Source organism: Chrysochloris asiatica, unplaced genomic scaffold (genome assembly GCF_000296735.1).
Source record: "Chrysochloris asiatica unplaced genomic scaffold, ChrAsi1.0 scaffold00025, whole genome shotgun sequence".
In the NCBI taxonomy this organism is placed as follows: Eukaryota; Metazoa; Chordata; class Mammalia; order Afrosoricida; family Chrysochloridae; genus Chrysochloris; species Chrysochloris asiatica.
The window spans coordinates 23,286,313-23,292,832 of NW_006408543.1; the positions used below are offsets into that span (position 1 = coordinate 23,286,313).

At 40.0% G+C, this 6,520-nt stretch overlaps 1 pseudogene; it reads left to right on the top strand.

Moving 5' to 3' along the window:
- The first annotated feature begins 3,418 nt into the window (after positions 1 to 3,418).
- Positions 3,419 to 5,240, top strand: LOC102816953 (annotated as a pseudogene).
- The last annotated feature ends 1,280 nt before the right edge of the window (positions 5,241 to 6,520 follow it).

A 6,520-nucleotide genomic window follows, 5' to 3' on the forward strand; every position in this document is an offset into this window, starting at 1 on the left:
AGAAAATATTGACATTGTCAAGGACTTCATTCTTCTTGTATCAACTATCAACACTCATGGAAGCAGCAGTCAAAAAATCAAACGACGTACTGTGTTAGGCAAATATGCTGCACCAGACCTTTTTAAAGTGTTGAAGAGCAAAGTTGTCAGCTTGAGGACTAAGGTATGCCTGACCCAAGCCATGGTAGTTTCTAAAACCTCATATGCATGTGAAAGCTGGACAGTGAATAAGGAAGACCGTAGAAGTTATGGTGTTGGAGACGAATATTGAAAATGCCATGGGCTACCCAAAGACCCAATAGATCCGTTCTGGAAGAAGTGCAGCCAGAGTGCTCTTTGGAGGCCAAGATGGCCAAATTTCATCTCTCATTCTTTGGATATTGTCAGGAGGGTCCAGTCACTGGAAAAGGATATCATGATTGGTAAGGTGGAGGGTCAGAGAAAAAAAGGAAGACCCCTCCCCCCAGTGAGATGGATTGGCCAAGTGGCAGCATCGATGGACTCAAGTGGGGCACCAGTAGCGAGGTTGGCAATGGACTCAAGTGGGGCACCAGTAGCGAGGTTGGCCCAGGATCAGACAGCGTTTCATTCTGTAGTGCATAGTGTTGCTATTAGTTGGTACCAACTCAATGGTACCTAACAACAACAACATCCATGAGTATAGGTCAGTTTCATCATATTGTAGCAATTTAACCTCATTTCCTTTCTCATTTTTTTAAACCACTCTCTGGTTGAGTTATGATTATCAAACCATCGAGGCTAGGTCAAATGGGTAATATCTGAAAGTCTGAGTGTTCTTGTGCATCTCTCCTCACTTTGTATCAGCTGGATGCTTCACTCTCAGCTCTAGCCCTCATTGGCTGTGTCCATGTCCATGGGCTCAGTTGTCCCCAGGTCTCACCACATTTTGGACCAACCCATCCTTTCTCTTCTCTCTCTCATCTCCAGAGCAGTGGGAGTCTATGGAACGTGGTTGAACTCAACCCATTTCTTCATTTCTGCTTTTCCCCCTCTTCCACTCACCAGTAGACCAATGTGGTCACCACCAAGCTTATTTGCCTTCTCATGTGTCCTTTTTGAGTTTCAGTCTTAGAGGGGAGTTTGTCCTGAAGGGACTTGAATGCTTGCCTTGATGGCGTCCTGGTGAACAACTTGCTTATTTTTGTAGTAGCCAATCATACTGCTCTTTTAGTTTTGGGTTTTTCCTGATGATCTTTCTTTGGAGATGTATCTTCTGTTGCTCTAACTGTTCCAGGCTGGTCCTTTCTAGTGGGCATGTCCTACCTCAGCTTTCTATCCTACTGAAGTGTCTATTTTATAGTAGTAGGCAAGGAAAACCAATATTCATAAGACAGTCAAGCATCTTAGTGTTATTTCCCCTCTTCAGACTATGCCTGGATCCCTGTGATATATTAAATAGTTTTAAATGAATAGAACCAACTTTGTCCTTCTGTGCTCTTACTTCTGTGTAAAATGAGTGAACTCTGAAAGACAGTGCTCGTAGCAAGAGACAACTCAGCAAATGGTTAAGAGTATAGGCTTAGGGGTCTAGTTGTAGAGTTATAGATACATATCAGGTTTGTGAGTTTAGCAGAGGGCTTAAATATTTTGGGCATTAATTTCTTTATCTATAAGATAAGACTTATTATAATAGCATCTAGTTCATATTATTTTTATGAGATTTATGTAAGTTAATTTTTATAGATGACTTAGGACACCAATCAGCATATAATATGCATTGCAGGAATACATGTTAAATAAAAGGATTCCAGACATTTATTTTAAGCCTTACCCTCAAAATATAATAATTTGCCTTCTATCCCATCCAACTTTTTTCTTTATTTTCTCCATATTGGTGTTAATAATTTATAATAGCCAATGATGTTAGCTTTTCTCAAAAGAAATATGTATTCTCTTCCTCCTACTTTTTTATGTTGGTCTTGGTTCCAGCAGGTTGAATTTTCTCATCTGCATGAAACAGATGGAACACTGAGGTACATCAAGTATCTGCATCATCCCTGAGCATTGTAGGCCTCATCCATCAAATTCCTGGATTTCTGTACTTACCAGTTTGAGCCTTTCTGCTGTCTTATTAACACCAGCTCCGTAATGCTCTGGGTGGCTGAATCAACTAAATGCAACCACATCAGGAATTTCATTCAGACCTTAGGTTTTGAACACAATGCTTATAAAAACCTTATCCTAATTTAAAAGACACTAATACTCAGAGAGGATTTTGCTGTTTTTTAAGGGTCCAAAGTGATTTACCATTGATTCCCCACCAGTGGCACAAAGCTTTTGGAATGTGAGCAGATAGGCTGGGCCTCTCTGTGGGAAGACACCTGTGAGTATTGTCCTTCACTTTGCCACACAGTGACTGTTGTTCAAATGTAATCTGCTCATTCAGATTCAATGGGAAGAAATTAAAACACAAAAATAAAATCAATACTTATCTCTTTGTGCCTACTCAGTAGCCAGCAACTTTCATGGGTAATAGATTCAGGCACTGCTGCTACTGAATGCTGAAATTTATGGACTTCTCCATAGTCATTAATTAATTGTGTGCACACACAGAAAAATAACCAGGCAGAACATTTAGAAATGAAATTATTGCTGAAGCACTAGCTGCAGAGTTTGTAAGTGGTCAGTCAGGTGAATAAAATGAATTATTGAATATGCTTTACAAGCAGACCATCAGGACACGCAACTCAACAGGTTTTTAATTCTTTCTGAAGAACACACATCTTATACAGGGATATGTATTGATTTTATTCTTATCTACTCACCAAGGCTATTTGTAGTTGCATACTCTCTGCATGGTTTAGAAGGGCTCCGGCATCCTTAGATGCAATCTTATAAAAAATACTTTGAAGAATCTTTCACAGTAAGTTGCAAAGAACTTAATTTCACTCTGGGAAATTGCAGAGGCACACGAAAGAATATGGGTTTATCCATGATGGAAATTATTCTGTAGCTTAGCCCTCCCATACTTGTTGTAAAATAAATTCCACTGAGAGTATCTCTTAGAAAGGTATTTCTTATTGGAAGTGTCTATTATCAACTGGAACCATGCTGAATTCTGAAAATAGGGAGAAAATGGATCCTGACAAGAGAAAGAGAGCTAAAATTATATTTCATCTTGAAATCAGAATTGTCCTTTTTTTTTCAAATCAGCACACTTTCCTCATAAGGAGCCACATAGTAAATAATTTAGGCTTTGCAGAACATAACAGTCTTTGTTTCAATTACTCAGCTCTGCCACTGCTGTACAAAACTGCTATAGGCAGTACAGAAAGAAATAGGCATGGCTTTGCTGCAATAAAAATGCATTTTAAAAGATATGTAGGGACGAGCGGTGGCTGAAACGGGGGGATGTCAAGGGACACTCAGGCAGAAACCATAGTGAATGGAGGCTGATGGATGCGTTGTCAAGATGGAAGTGGACTAGAGAGCTGCTGTGGATCAGCCCCTGCCAGAGTACGAGACGCTGGCCAAGGAAGGAAGACTTCAAAAAGTCATTGAAACCCTTCTCTCTTTGGAGAAACAGACCCCTACAGCTTCTGATATGGTGTCTACATCCTGTATCTTAGTGGCAGTAGTGATGATGTGCTATGAGGCTAAAGAATGGGATTTATTAAATGAAAATATGATGCTTTTGTCAAAAAGGATGGAGTCAGTTAAAACAAGCTGTTGCAAAAATGGTTCAACAATGGTGTGCTTGTGTTGAGGAAATCACACACCTCCCAACTAAACTTCGATTAATTGATACGCTACGAATGGTCATAGAAGTAAAGATTTATGTTGAAATTAAGCATGGTCGACTGACTAAAACATTATTGTTGTTGTTGTTAGGGGCCATCGAGTCAGTACTGACCCATAGTGACCTTATGCACAGCAGAACGAAACACTGCCCGATCCTGGGCCAATCTCACTGCTGTTGCCACATTTGAGTCCATTGATGCTGCCACTTGCCAAATCCATCTCATTCAGAGTCTTCCTCTTTTTCCCTTACCCCCACATTTTACCAAATATGATATCCTTCTCCAGTGACTGATCCCTGCTGACAATATGTCCAAAGTATGAAAGACAAAGTTTGGCCCTCTTGGCCTCCAAGGAGCACTCTGGCTGTGCTTCTTCCAAAATGGATCTATTGGTTCTTTTGGCAGTCCATGGCACTTTCAGTATTCTCCTCCAACACCACAACTCAAAAGCATCAATTCTTCTATGGTCTTCCTTATTCACTGTCTAGCTTTCACATGCATATAAAGTTTTTGAAAATACTATAACTTGGGTCAGGCACACCTTAGTCCTCAAGCTGACGTCTTTGCTCTAAACATTAGCAGCTATCAAAGAACAAAATGGTGATGTGAAAGAGGCAGCCTCCATCTTACAGGAGTTCCAGGTGGAAACCTACAAGAGCAAGTGGAGTTTATTTGGAGCAGATGAGGCTCTGCATGACTGTGAAGGATTACATCCGCACACAGATTATCAACAAGAAAATTAATATCAAATTTTTCCAGAAGGAAAACACAGAAAAATTAAAGTTGAAATATTGCATCTTAATGATTCATCCAGATTCATCATAGGCTCTTGTCTATTTGTAAGCACTACAGGGCAATATATGACACTCCCGTATACAGGCAGAAAGTGAGAAGAGGCAACAGGCTCTGAAAAGTGTTGTTCTCTATGTGATCCTAGCTTCTTTTGACAATGAACAGTCAGATTTTGGTGCATTGAATAAGCGGTGACAAGAAGTTAGAAGAAATCCCAAATACAAGGATCTTTTCAAGCTTTTTGCCACATTGGGGTTGATGCTTTGGACCACACTTGTTGATGACTATGGAGTGGAATTAAGAAAAGGTTCTTGTGAAAGGCCAGCAACTGATGTTTTTGGCTATACAAAGGAAGGTGAGAAAAGGTGGAAAGACTTGAAGAACAGAGTCTTTGAACATAATACTAGAATTATGGTCAAACATTATACAAGGATAACAGTGAAGAAGATGGCATAGCTTCTGGCTGTCTCTGTTGAGGAGTCAGAGGCCTTTCGCCCCAATTTCCTAGTTAACAAGACCATCTTCACTAAAGCAGACAGGCTGGCAGGATTTATCAACTTCCAGAGACCCAAGAATCCAAATAATTTATTACATGACTGGTCTCAGAAACTGAACTCATTGATGTGTCTAGTCAACAAAACCACATGCCTCATAGCCAAAGAGGAGATGATACATAATTTACAATAAGGGTCTCTAGGCCCTTCATGGAGTCCTGGTGTAGTGCTGTGGGCTAATGTGCTGGACTGCAATGTCTTTTGAACCACAAGTTTGGCAGTTCTAGCTCACCAGCTGCTCCTTGGAAACCCATACAGGGTTGCTATGGGTCAGAAACAATTCATCAGCACTTAACAACAACAATGCCTTTCCTGCTTTCAGAAGAGATAAACATTGAAAGTCATCAAAAAAAAAAAAAAAAAAAAAAAAAAGACTATTATCTTGTTTCTTCTGTCCTAACTTCCTTTATTTAAAAATTTAAAAGATAATGAGTATTGTTTGAAGCCCTTTTTGACCTTTAAGTTCCCAATTTTCCTTCATTGTTTAACTTTCTGTTGGCAGTTGAAACAAAAATATAAGACCATTTTTTTCTTTTCTGACTCAAAATGTGTCATACTTACACAAATATGTTTTTCTACCATTTGACACTTTTTTTTTTTAAGCTAATGTTTGTTTTCATTCAGCTAACAACCATCATGCTAATAAAAGCCTATGTGCACGGGCTACTTACAAAAAAAAAAAAAAAAAGGGTGGTAGGTTGCATTTAAACCATGAGATTGGAACCTTATTTCATGAACCACAGCCTCATTGACTAGCAAGTGCTTGGAATGGTTGCCATGCTCCTATTGTTGTTGTTGTCAGGTGCCTTTGAATCAGTTCCAACTCATAGCGATGCTATGTACAACCGAACGGAACACTGCCAAGTCCTAGGCCATCCTCACAACTGTTTCTGCATTTGAGCTCATTGCCACTGCCAACATGCCATTCCATCTCCTTGAAGGCCTTCCTCTTTTTCACTGACCCTCCACATCACCAAACATGAGGTCCTTCTCCAGGGACTGGCTGGCACCTCCTGATGTGGCTTTGTTAAGTGCTGTGAATCGGTTCTGCCCATTGCGGCCCTGTATAGTGTTGCTGAGGAGTGGCTAGGTTGACCTTGCAGATCAAACTGAACTTGAGGTTGAGTGCTTTTTCTATAGTGACATACCAGGATTCCTCATGGTAACATGTGTGAACATGAGAGACAAAGTCTGGCAATCCTGATTTCCAAGGAGCATTTTGGCTGCACTTCTTTCAAAGCAGATTTGCTTGGGTTTTTTTGCAGTCCATTGTACTTTTAATATTCTTTTCCAATCCCATTACTTAAATGCATTGAGTCTTCTACAGTCTTCCTTAGTCATTATCTAACTACATGCTACCATTGCCCTTCATTTAGGGTTCCACAGCTCTACAGTAACATGTTCCTCTGCTAT